At 37.1% G+C, this 13,948-nt stretch overlaps 1 protein-coding gene across 3 annotated transcripts in view; it reads left to right on the forward strand.

The window, feature by feature from the left end:
* Positions 1-13,948, forward strand: part of ptprea (protein tyrosine phosphatase receptor type Ea) — an 83,811-nt gene that overhangs the window by 39,475 nt on the left and 30,388 nt on the right. The window contains exon 1 of one of the 3 annotated variants that reach the window (XM_027132774.2): positions 13,216-13,367. The exons of the other annotated variants lie outside the window; for them this stretch is intronic. The gene's annotated coding sequence lies outside the window, so the exon portion shown is untranslated. Of the gene's footprint in view, positions 1-13,215; positions 13,368-13,948 lie in introns of those variants that run through there. 3 annotated transcript variants of the gene reach the window in all.

Genomic DNA, 13,948 nt, shown 5'->3' on the forward strand with positions numbered 1-13,948 from the left:
TGAAATAAATAAATATGATATGAAAAAAAAGCCACTTGTATCTATATACACACTGTTAAGTGAAGTAGTAGATAGTTTGTGTCCTAGGTGGAAAAAGTGTGTGTGTGTGTGTGTGTGTGTGTGTGTGTGTGTGTGTGTGTGTGTGTGTGTGTGTGTGTGTGTGTGTGTGTGTGTGTGTGTGTGTGTGTGTGATTTCCCTGTCAGAGTGGGACAGGAAGGCTGGCTACTCAGGAAAGGAAACTGCTATTATCAAACACCAGATGCAGGACAGCATGTGCTTACACTGCAGAAACATGCACACACACACACACACACACACACACACACACACACACACACACACACACACACACACACACACACACACACACACACACACACACACACACACACACACACACTCCCAGTCATTAAGTTCACACATTTCAGGCCTTACATCTGCTATATAAAAATACATGTTATTCATACTCATACTGTATGTGATCATACACATATTTATATCAGTGGGTATTTTAATCATTACAATATGTAATACTTGCAGTAAATCCTTTAAATAGACAAAATTTCATTAATCCCCGAAGTGGATTCATGTTCTGTACCAGTATGCCAAACTGTTTGATTCCTTATATAACTCAGCAACTTAAGAACAATTAACAATATTTCAATTGAGAGTTAAATTTAAAGCCATGATACATTTGTGAGACAAGTTAGTTCCTGATATTGCTTAGATTATAATCATTTGATCTTTATTATCCTGTGACTAAGAAACCAGAATAGTGTTTGTTGTCAGTTCTGTGTTGTGAACCTCACTGACTTGCTTTATCGTGAAAGCTGACACTCGAAAATCCTTCTATACATGTGTAACTGTACCTCCAGGGTTTGGCATTTGATTCCAACTTCTGTCCAGTGTGTGTGAAGATTGCATGTTCTCTCAATGGTAGCTTCAGGGTTTCATACATGTAATCTGGTTTCCTCTGCCATCCACAGACATGTGTAAGTGAATGTTGGTGTCCAATGTGTCCCATTGATACCTAGGAAAGGCTCCAGGCTAACTGTGTAGGATACTATAGAAAATGGATGAATAGAAACTTTACCATGTCATTGATGTGCTTTTATTGTGTTTTATTATTAACTGCCGATTGTGGGGAACATTCATCTTACCGGTTTCTGTGAATTATCTGTCAATATATGTACTATATAACTACTGTTGTGTCAGTCAGCTTTGTGGTCAATCTTTATCAGCGATCATTTGAAGACTTCGTCAGGAAAGATTTAGTGTTGGGTTTGTGACCTATTAAGTGAAAGTGACGTGACACTAAGTCTACAGCTAAGTATGGTGACCCATTCTCAGAATTTGTTCTCTTAACCCATCCAAAGTGCACACACACACACACACATTGTGAACACACACCTGGAGCAGTGGGCAACCATTTATGCTGCGGTGCCCGTGGAGCAGTTGGGGGGTTCGGTGCCTTGCTCAAGGGCACCTCAGTCGTGGTTGGCCTTAGAGTTAGGAGTTAGACTCTCTAACCTTTAGGCGACGACTTCCCCAAGTTAGTTCCCCTATTAGTTCCTCAGAAGCTTTTTATTTCTTAATTCCATTCAACTGCAAACTGTTAAAGAAATGACACTATTCACATTTATATTATTTACTGTCTAGTGTCACCCAAAGGAGGATGGGTTCTTTCCTGACTCAACACCTTCTTCCTCAATTCTTCGTCGGTGTGCCATAAGTGCACAAGTTAATTTGTAAGCCATCAGCATATAATTTTGTTATCCGTTTTAAAGCACGTTATTCAGTAACAACATGAAAACAGACAGCTGAGGCCTGGAAGCTGAAGGAGTTATGTATTTGTCCTACAGTTGAACTTTTGAACTGATTTTAATGAAGTGCTACGAGACATCTGTATTTAATGCGCAGTCCTTTAGTGTCAAAACTGACGAGTTTACAGTACAGAGTTTTCTTGACGAGTGTGAATGGCTTTATTCAGGCTGCTCTTCAGATGGGTGCCGTTGCATATTTCAGTGGTATTTCTATTGTTTAGAGCAAGCACATCTTTCCTCCCCCAGAGATCTGAGTTCATTTATGGAATTCCACAGTCCTGGAACACTCCACTGTTTATTTGTAAAAATGATCCAGAATGACTGGCACATTCTGGTCGTGGGTGAGCGAGCCAACGTGTTTTTGGAGAGCTGTTTGTTTGTGTGGTCCAACATCATGTTATAACACTCCATCCACAATGATCACAACAACACAGGGGTTACAACAATCCCACAATGCATCTGTAAAAAAAGCAGCGATGACAAAGCATGGCAGTGATAACAGGTACAATGTAGTTTTGATATGCTTAAATATTACGTATCACTTCCAGCAATTCAGCAATACTGTCAGTAAAATTAATCGACTAGTTTAATAAAGAAAAATATTTAACAGTGTATGGTAAAAAAATTAAATCGTTAAAATGTTTATGGGGAAAAAATTTAATATCATAATGTGCGTAGAATGACAGACTGCATTACATTTTAAATATAATGTTAAAGAAAAACAATAAAAGCAGAAAGCAACATTTAGTGGCATATATTTATTTAGTTATTTTTGTGACCCAAAGGTAATTTACCATGGTACGTCTGGATGATCCTATTACTATGAATTTGACCATTTTTTTTTTACCTTTATCCCCACTTTATCTCCTGCCCCACTTTTCTCCTCCTCCCTCTTTCATCTCATCTGTCCCACACTGCCCCCATCCTCTGGATAATATTTCCTGCTTTGATCATGCAGTAAGAGGAGCGAGTCTGTCCCATAGCGCTGACTTTTAGAAATTTGATCTAATTTCCTGCAAAACTGAAAGCTTATTCCTCAGATGCTATTTAAACTCAAGTAATGAGGGAATGTGAGAAGTTATCCTGGCTGCCAGCCTACACAGTCTCAGTGTCTGAGAACTACTTTCTAGCAGTGTTTACCATCTTAACAGTAACACAGTGTTAAGTGTGTCTGGCTAAGTGTGTCTGGATATGTTTGGAAATTAAAGTAATCATATAAAAACTCTTTAATATAATGGAAACTATGCAACAACTTATTCTGACTATGAAGAACTGCCTTTTCTTTTATTCTTGTCTTCAGTCACATCAGATAGGATAATGAAATAGAAGCCTTTATTTGTCACCTATACATTACAGCACAGTAAAATTATTTCTTCACATATCCCAGCTTTGGAGGTTGAGGTCAGAGCACAGGGTCAGCCATAACACAGCACTCTGGAGCAGAGAGTGTTAAGGGCCTCGCTTAAGGGCCCAACAGAGGACACTTGGCAGTGCTGGGGTTGAGTTACCACTTGATCTACCACTGTCTCCAATGATAGCAATATGCCCAAAAATAGAACATCTTTGTTTATAATTGTGTGCCTCTGTGCTCTTCCTGGTGTATTCCCTCCCACCAGAGTTTTTAGACTGATGTTATTCTTAGTCAGTGATCTAATGAAGCAGTGGTGATGTATTCATTCACAGAGACTTTATAAGCACTTTCTGAATAAAGACATCTGCCAAATGTCATAAATGTAAATGTATGAACATTTTCAATTACAAACTGGGACCCTTGTGCCAATAAGACAACTATTTTGGCATAAAATGCGTGTTTGTATATAACATTTTTAAACCCTGGTGGTGTTTTCTTCTCAGTCAGATCGCTTTTTTATCAGCCGTGAATCCATGCTGATAGGAAAAAAAAAATCAGGAATACAAAACACAACTAAAATCCACTTGACTTTGAAAGTCTAGGCTTATTAGTGCTGAGGTTTTTTTGTAAGTCTAACCAACAACATGGCTTTTATATGATCGTGCACATATACAGAAGACATTCATTTTAAACAGCATGGGTGATTATAGACAGGATCAGTGCAGGCATAGGTTGTGTGCACTCAGTATTTGAGTGATAGTGACCTCTGCTGGCTGGGAGGCCATGTCTCAAACAGTAGACTCTGAATGGATTGTACAATTAAATTGTATGTGAACACATTAAAGATGTCAAAGGAAATCCAATAATATTGCAGTAAAGGCTGCAAACTCAGTACAGTAGATTATGGTCACAGGAAGCAGTCATTCAAATGAACTTTGTGCAATCAGAAATCAACAGTTTTACTCTTCTGTAGTTACTTGTTTTTTACTCAGTTGCAGTTATTATTTCTATAACTTGTTGTTCCTCAAGGAGACTGAATGAGACGAACTCAAAGGACTTCACATTGGACAGAATGGTTAGCACGAAGCTACCCTTCTAGGATAAAGTATTAGTTGCAGTGTGTGTGATAGGGGGCTTAATAATAATAAAAGGTATAGACATTATGATGAACTCTTCATTAGCTAATCAATAGTTTTCTCCTCTTTATTAATTTATCTTTTTAAGTTTCCTGTCCCAAGAGGTCAGGGATGACTTTCGTCTTTTTTTCCCCCTTAAAGGTTTCTTACCTTCAAAATAAAGCCCCCCCCAATCTCCCTGATAAAATAAAATAAAAGTCCTTTCATTAAAAAAAAAGTATCATTATAAAAACAGAATCAAATTACATTTACAGCTGATTCATTAAATTTCACACTGATTTATGTAAAAGGTTGCAATGATGCATTTTGTGAATTACCGATGTACTAATTACAAAAGAATGCAAAAATAAATTATGAATTTGTTTATTTTTAATTTTTAATCACCCTGAACTGCAATAGCAGGACACATAATGATGATGGTAGTTAATGGATTAACGTGTATCTGGGTTACAAATTCAGCTGTGATATTCTCATTTATATAACATCTGATTGCATCTATGTTTTTTCCCTTTATGGATTTTCCCTCATGGTATAACTCTAAAGATTGTCTTTTTTCTCTACACATCATACACACTCTTGTGTTTGAGGTTGCTGCTTACTTGGCATCAGCAAATTCTAGCCACACATTTCAGTAAATATTTACTCAATAATACCAAGCTTGGTTGGTTCAGCGATACAAACAGTTCTCTCACTGACTAAAGCGCATTCACCTAGCTGATGTTTAATGCAGCCTGCATGTCATAATCGCTGTTGTGATTGTTGTACCGTAATTTTCTGCTTGTGTCATTTTGATGTGGTGAATACAGAACGTTGTGTTTTTCTGAGAGCGGCATCACTGTAATGATGGCCTGTAACATTGTGTTTGGTTTTGTAATTGTATGTTAGGGACAGAATGGAGACACCTGAGTCCTGCAGCAGTACAAGTGACTTACTGATAAATGAAAACATAGTTATACAGAAAACACTAATTAAAATTAATAACACATTTGGATTTGAATCCAGGATTAAATTTACAAATTGTTACTGATTCCAGGTAACACATGTTTCCAGGTAACACATTTTGTTATTAATCTATGTGTAATAGGATCCATTAAAGGCATATTGGATGGTAATTTCAGAAAGAATTATTGTGTGAATTCAATCCTTGTGAATTTGAATTCTCAATTCAGTCTCTGAATTCTTAAATCCTTAATTTTTGTTCTTGATTTTCTATAACAACATGGCTCAGGCTGTAGTTTTGGCTCTAACACAGATGAAATGTTCATGTAAATAAAGATTTTTTTTTAACGTTAAAGCAGATTTTTGTCATACTTTTTTTGTGGTGTATTTTTGTTTTGTTTTTTTCCTTGATTATTCTGTGCACTGAAGCCAAAGACAATTGTCCACTTTGTGAACTGACTTCACAAATTTAACTGACTGACTGACTTACTGACTGACTGACTAACTGACTGACTGAGAGACTGACTGAATATACAGTATGACTGACTGACTGACTGACTGACTGAATGAATGAAAAAATTAATGAATGACTGACTGACTAACTAACTGTCTGACTGACTGACTTACTGATTGACTGACACTGACTAACTGACTGATCAACTGACTGAATGACTAACTGTCATACTGACTGACAGATTGACTAACTAACTGACTGACTGACCAACTGACTGACTAATTGACTAACTTACTAACTGACTGATTGACTAACTGACTGACTGACTAACTGACTGACTGACTGACTGACTGACTGACTGACTAATTGACCAAATTATTGACTGACTAATTAATTGTCTGACTGACCAACTGACTCACTAACTGACTAACAGACTGATTGACTAACTGACTCACTAACTAACAGACTGATTGACTAACTGACTGACTGACTGATTGACTATCACATATATTATTCTAAAACTTTAATGTTTCTAGAGTAAGAACCGACATTGTATGGTGGACTCCACGTAATGTAAGTTTAATAATATCCAGATTTAGATCTTGTGATGTCAGTGCTGTTACGATCAGTATACAAGTTTTTTTTAATCTCTTGTAGATCTTTGTGTATCATCACATTTTAATAAATAGTAAATATAAATAATTGTCATAAATGATGACATCTCGATGTTCACCTTTTTATAAGTTTACTGTAGCACTTCATTTTCTTTTTTTTTCTCCTTGTCATCACCACCTACGTGACATTTTCATAATAATTGATAGTTTAGGAGTAGATTACTAATCGTCTATTGCGGTTAATATTTAAATATATTGGCTTAGTAAGGATTGCGTTTTTTTTTCTTGTGATAATTGTAAAAGGATCGTTCAAGATTGAGATTTGAAGCAATGCAAACTCCACACACACAAGGCAGGAATCGAACCCCCAACCCTGGAGGTGTGAGGCAAACGTGCTAACCACTAAGCCACCGTGTCCCGCCAGCTAGTTGAAATCTGCTAGTTAATTCACTAGTTTCAGCCTTGAACAAAGTTGAGCAGGTTTGTGCTTTGGCTAGCTAACTATTTAGCCATCTAGCTCACATTGTAGACTAAGTTCTTTCATGAACAAACTTTTTATCCCTTTCAGCACATTCAGAATCATGTGATAGCAAAGGATGTTTCTGCAGAATGACTTTGCTGGTCATTTAACATAAAAACATTTTGGAGACATATTTATTATCTTTTTCAACATGCTGACTCTGTAGCTCTGTGCACTATTATAAGTCAGTAATTAATAACAGCCTGAATGAATGCAATTAATCTACTTGGGAGTATTTGGACTTTGAGAGAAAAAAACAATTAATATGCAGTGATGCAAAAAAGCAAAAAAAAAAAACAAAAAAAAAAAAACATTAGTACGATTGAAAATAGCAAACAACTCTTAATGCCAGAATATGATTTTGTAAGTTGCAGAATGTTAGCAGATATAGTAGGAGTGTAGTATTGCTTGAAGCTGTTCAACACTTTTCAGAGTAATATCACAGCCTTCTGAATCTTCTTACAAGAGCAGGCTTCAAAGCCATAAAGTATTTTCACACTGCGTTTTTTTCGTTTCTTCCTCTGTGATGTGACCCAACATGGGATGTGTGCTGTACGTTAGTGTTGCTAGTTCCTGCCTATGTGCATGAGCTCCATGAAGAGATGAGAAACGGCATATCTGCAGGCCCCAAGGTCACTTATAACTCTCGAGTGTGAGCACTCACAGCCGAGAGATTCTGATTGATTACCGTAGAGAGCTGGAGTGTGCTGTAGAAGGAGGTGATATGCTAACTTTAGAATGCTAAAGACGGCAGCAGAAGAAATGACTGCATACTGAAAATTAATACTGAGGCCCATAATAGTAACAGAGAACAGAGATTATTAATGATTGTGCATAGTTGTGTGTGTGTCTGTGTTATTGTGCATGTGTCGGTGTGTGTATGTGTGCATGTGTGTGAGTATGTGAGTATGTGTGTGTGCATGTGTGGGTGTATGTAGGTGTACGTGTGTATGCGTTAGTGTGTACATGTGTGTGTGTGTGTGTGTGTGCGTGTGTGTGTGCCCTTGTGGGTGTTTGTAGGCGTACGTGTGTGTGTGTGTGTGTGTGTGTGTGTGTGTGTGTGTGTGTGTGTGTGTGTGTGTGTGTGTGAGAGTGCGTCTGTGTGTATTCCACATGGTGGAGTAAACAGTCTGACTCTTTAAAGGGTCAATAATAAAAAAAATTGGACATATGGATCTAATTTCATATGAAAATCTGCTATCCAATTTTTTCTAATATACACCAAATGCCCCCATTCTCTCATATTTACTACCACACAATGATTCAGTATGACTCTCTAATACATAAAATTTGATGTGATCCTGAATTTTAAAGATGTCCTTATAAAATTAGCTCCAAATTTCTTTTTTTTTTGTTATGTTTTGATGAGACTTCATCATCAGGCTTGTTACACGGGTACACATGTACAAGGGCTGGGCAATAAATTATTCCAGGGGAAATTATTTGAAGAATACTTTTGACGCCCCCTGTTTGGGGTCACCACAGCAGATCTTCAATGTCTGGGTTAACTCTCTACCTGGGAAACGCACACAGGCCACAGCATTGAGAGAAAAGGATCCTGCCACTGGACCAACAGGAGGCAGAAGAATACTTTAATACTGTCCTTAAGTCGTGGCCTAATGGTTATAGAGTCTGACTCGTAACCCTAAGGTTGTTGGTTTGAGTCTCGGGCTGGCCTGACTGAGATGCCCTTGAGCAAGGCACTGAATCCCCCAACTGCTCCCTGGGCGTGCCGCAGCATAAATGGCTACCCACTGCTCAGGGTGTGTGTTCACTGCTGTGTGTATGCACTTTGGATGGGATAAATGCAGAGAACAAATTCTGAGCATGGGTCACCGTACGTCACGTCACTTTTTTTTAATTCAATACCTTCTGAAATTTAGTAAGGCTGACCAACTCAGAATCAGCAGAAAATAGCTGGCTAGATGTTAAAAAGTCACTGTGGAGGAATTCTTTCAAATACCCAAAACCTTCAGCCTATAAAAGCCTTCAAGAAGTTTATATCAAAGAAATGAGGTGGAAATTATTTATTTTCATTTCTTGCCTTGCCTTAATGATTTCCGCTTCTACCAAAGCTATATATTGTGAAATGGTCTGTTGAGGATGTATTTTAAAATGATATTTTTGCCTTATACCCCAAGAGCATTAGACCGGAATAAGAATGTAGAATAATATAAAGATTCTTTATATTTATTTTATCTGAATATATTATTATTATTATTATTATTATTATTATTATTATTATTATTATTATTATTATTATTATTATTATTATTATTATAATAACAACAACAACAACAACAACAACAATAATAATAATAATAATAATAATAATAATAATAATAATAATAATAATAATTATTATTATTATTATTATTATTCTTTAGATAGAAGACTTCAGCATGAGAAAGAGAAAAGACAAAAGAAAAAAGTCCTTAAATGCTTTAAAATACATAAAGAGAGTGAAACACAGACAAGGAATGTGAGAGAAAGATAAAGAGGTCTGTTATGTTGGCCTGATGTGGGCCTCTTTAATGAATGCCTCACCGCCTCTGTCACTGAGGAGTGTAGTTATTACTGTGAGACATCTCTCCAGGCCAGAGGTTTACACCCGGCAGACCAGAATCTGCTTCCTCCCATTTCCCAGCTTCCCCTGCAGCCTGGCGTAACCAAGGCAACCAGAGCGCTGGGGATGTTTGGAAAACCCCCTTAGTAAATCTTCTACAGCTGATTGGGCCCTGCTGAGGATTATTCGACTTGGTGAAGCAAAGAAAAAAGCAAGGAGAGAATATTTTGTATGCTGTCATCTCTTGCTGTGAGACACACACACACACACACACACACACACACACACACACACACACACACACACAAACACACACACGCGTGCCTCTTATTTTTCATCTTTTAATTGGAGTCAGTGTGAGATTTCTCTAACCAAATCCCTAATTATAGACATGAAGCACATAGTGAGTAAAGCACTGCATGTTGTGAAGTGTGTTTAGGGCAATATGAATCACCACTCAGGATCTCAATAGGATTTACACCTGGGCTTTGACTTGTCTATTCCAGAATTCTCTATATCGTACTTTTCAGCCAGTTCTTGGTGGATTTACTGATGTGTTTTTGGTCATTGTCATGTTTTAAGGTCCAGTTCCACTTCAGCTTCAGTTTTTTGACAGATGGTTTCATGTTCCTCAAGCACCTTCTGATGCAATGTAGAATTCATAGTGGATTCTATGATGGTGAGCTGGCCAGGTCCTGCCGCAGTAAACCAGTTGGTATGAGGTTCTTTTGCCTGAAATGCTGTATTTGTCCTCTGTCTTACAGTCTGCTCTTGGGGTGAATTTGCCATGTTGGCACTTGTTTTAAATGTTCTTCACTTGTAAATGATTTTCAGACAGTGTGAAGGCTGACTACAAATTCTCTTGAGATCTTTTTATGTCCCTTAACAGACTCATAAACAACAACAATCTAATTTCTGAAGGCCTCAGAGAGCTCTTTGGATCTCACCATAGTGATACATCTCACTTCAACAATTAAGAGCAAACCAAAGTAAATATCTGAGGTTTAAATAATTCAGGCCTCCTTCCAAATAATCTGTAACAATGTTCTAATAATTTGCACCCGATGTGATAAAGGTGTTGATAATTTTATTCATTTTAAATACAAATAAATGTGGTGGTGTCCTTACTATTTCCTCACAAGAATTGAAATATAATTTTTTTTTTTTTACAGATTATTAAAAAAAGGCCTTTTTTTGGTTTTATTTGTTTACTTATATTACATGAATCAGTTAATCAATTAATAAAAATAAAATTATATAGTAAATATTAAAGAAAAAAGAAGTTAATTTTTTTAAATGAGCCACGTCATTAATCGTGCACACTATAATTTGAAATGTTTAATGAGCTGTGTATTGTACATAATGCCTACTTCTGCATTTCTAGAGAAGACTCGTTATCACTTTTCATTATTACTTCATTATCACTATCACACACTTCTCACACGCTTTCTATCACTCCTTCTCGCACGTAAAAAACACATTTAAATTTATATATTTTGGAGCGGAGGAATTTTTTCTGATGTACACAACTGAGACAGGATACTAATCCTTCCTAATACACTCTCACTTAATACACACTTCCTATACAGTATGTACATCCACTGGCCATTCATTTTTTAGGGAAATCTTTGCCCAGTTCTTAGCACTTGCTGCAACCTCAGAGATGTGCCAGAAATATTAGGAGAGGAAAGAAGCCACACTCTTTCCAAGGAGGTCGGCATAGATGAGGGGATGTGAAAAGAAACCAAAACAAACATGAGCACATGGTGCCTGTCACCATGGGAACTGTTGACACAAAGGAGGGATTTGTAACATGATGTCAAAACGCATCTGTGTGCTGATCTTTCTGATGCAAAAACACTTGACAATCACACAGAGAAAATCAGGCATAAAATTACAAAGGCAACTGATCTATCTTGTTTCATATATTATTTGTGACATTATAGCACATATGGTTATGAAGCCACTATATGGGTTTATTTTGTTTTCCTGTAGCTCAGACTTTATTACAGTACTTACACTGCTCATGACACACAATGATAATATTTGATTTGTCAGAGAAAGGAATTTACTATATTAAGTAAAAACACTATGTGACTATATGTAGGTTTCCCTTCATTGGAACTAAGAGGCCCAAACAATTCCCAGCATGATAATGACCCTGTGCACAAAGCAAGCTCCATAAAATCAAGGTTGGTCTCAAACCACCTGAACATTTATAAAATGAACTGAAACATCTACTGAACCCCAGATCTCATCACCCAACATCATTGTCTGACCTCATGTGACTGAATGAACAAATCCCCACAGCAATGCTTGAACATTTAGCCACTAGACTGAGACAACACCGGCTGTCATATAATAAACAGCCAAGGACTTATTGCTGTTAAGTTCTGTACAGTAAGCTTTATAAAGTTGAGATGAATTTATATGATTAACCATCACTCCCTTGTGATTATATCACACTAATCAGTGGCGCGTCACACAGATTGTGTTTGCTTTGTAAATCTTTCCTTAAAAAGCTATTCATGAGGCATGCAGAATTTTATTAGAGGGAATGGGAATCACTGAAAGGAAGGAAAAGAAGATTTGTCTATCGATGTTATGTAATTACCTACTTTGGACAGGCAGTGAACAGATTTTTTCTCACACAATTTGCACACTTTATACACTATAAGTGCAGTCAGGGACAAAATGGCTAAACGTGCATTCCCTAAAGCCTTACCCAAGGTGACGTGTGAGCGTCTTTCACATAAAGAGACACCCACGCACAAGCTTATCCCATGACCTATTTACAACAATGTCTTTCTGAACTGACCCACACACTCAGGCCAAAGGCAACAACAGAGAAAGGAACATGGCTAATGCAAAGAGACTCATTCATTTCTTAATGGTGTGAAAAGAGCATTGCTTAAACATCAGAACATGCAATACAGTGTATACTGAAGGTGCAAAACAAAAATGGCAACAGAGTTTTATAATAAATCATTTCTACAGAAGAGTCTGGAGCTCCATTGTCTAAACTCTACTTTGGGTAATAGTCAATTACAGACATGGCCTAGTTACGTCCACGATCCCCTGCGGTTTGTTGGCAAAAAGCCCCACATGCACTTCATGCCTTCAGAATGCAGGACCAAAGGGACTAAAGTGAAGCTTCGGGATCTCTGTGAAGTAATTAAACAGGAAATATTTCTGGAAGAAAGATGAAAGATAGCCTCGAGATCTGTTTTGTGTAAATACATACACAAATATTTATACAGAATATCTCAAATTTCTATATTTCTTTAAAGCTGTTTGGCGACAATATCCGTTGTTAAAAGTGCTGTACATTTAAATGGAAATAAAATAAAATACTTCTTTGTGTATCTTAGCTTTGAAGGAAATGGCACATGCACACCAGTGGGGTTGCAAGGTCTTGTGTAAGGGTTCAGCAACTGCAGTGGCAGCTTGTCAGGGCAAAAGCTGAGGGATAGCAGGAATAAGGTAATTGGGGCAAATACTGAAAATATTGATTTTTGATTTATTGTTCCACTTGAAATATTCTATTTTGAAAATATAACAATCAAATTTGCACTTTTTGTGACTAAATCAACAAGACACATTAAAAATTGTTTTGTCTCTCGGTGACCTGAATCAAATTCAAATGAAATCTTGATGTGTGTGTGTGTGTGTGTGTGTGTGTGTGTGTGTGTGTGTGTGTGTGTGTGTGTGTGTGTGTGTATGTGTGTGTGTGTGTGATGAAATGTGGTATTTCTCCTGTTTCTATATAGCAATCCCCCATCAGTCAATAATGGGGGGTGAGACAGTAGGTTTATTAATAGCCATGAAATGCAGTATTGACCCTCAAACAGAAAGGAGGAGTGTACGCTGTGTGTTAATGGCGTAAAGCTTATAGCTCATTACCAGAGGCTCGGTGGAGAAGTGAGAGGACGGACTTACTGACAGCACCGGCATTCCACAGAGGTGAAACAGTCTGTTTCTGCTCATTACTAATCACTGCTCATTATCCAGGCATTAGGCTTGTTACTGTGGCGCTGGCTGTGAATAGGGCTGTTTCTTTTGCTCTGTGCATCATGTATAAATGGAGGATATATCTGACTTTCAATGGGATCTTTATTTTAACCAAATACAAGCAAGCAGAGTTGTGTCTACAGTTCTGTTTAATTTCCGGAATAATGACTTACTGTTTTGATTACGTGCTAAATAAAACAAGTGTGAATTGTCTCAATGGCATAGCGATTATTAACACTGAAGTGTGCAAAGAATGGGATTTCGGAAAGTCATGAATAGAGAATATACATTGATTATAGTATTTCTTTCCAGAAAATATATAATACATTGGCTAATAAATAAGAGATTAAAGCTTGAAATGAATAAAAATATCTAGAGATAGCTTTCATGATTTTACATTTGGTTTATTCCAATAATAATATTCCAATTCTAATAATAGGAAATGCCAGCTAATTGTGATTATTTTCAAGGTACTTTCACTTGCTACAATGGCATCTTTTGGCACTGGGGCCCTAATTATGCCATTGTTCAGA

Source organism: Tachysurus fulvidraco, chromosome 8 (assembly GCF_022655615.1).
Source record: "Tachysurus fulvidraco isolate hzauxx_2018 chromosome 8, HZAU_PFXX_2.0, whole genome shotgun sequence".
Classification (NCBI taxonomy): Eukaryota; Metazoa; Chordata; class Actinopteri; order Siluriformes; family Bagridae; genus Tachysurus; species Tachysurus fulvidraco.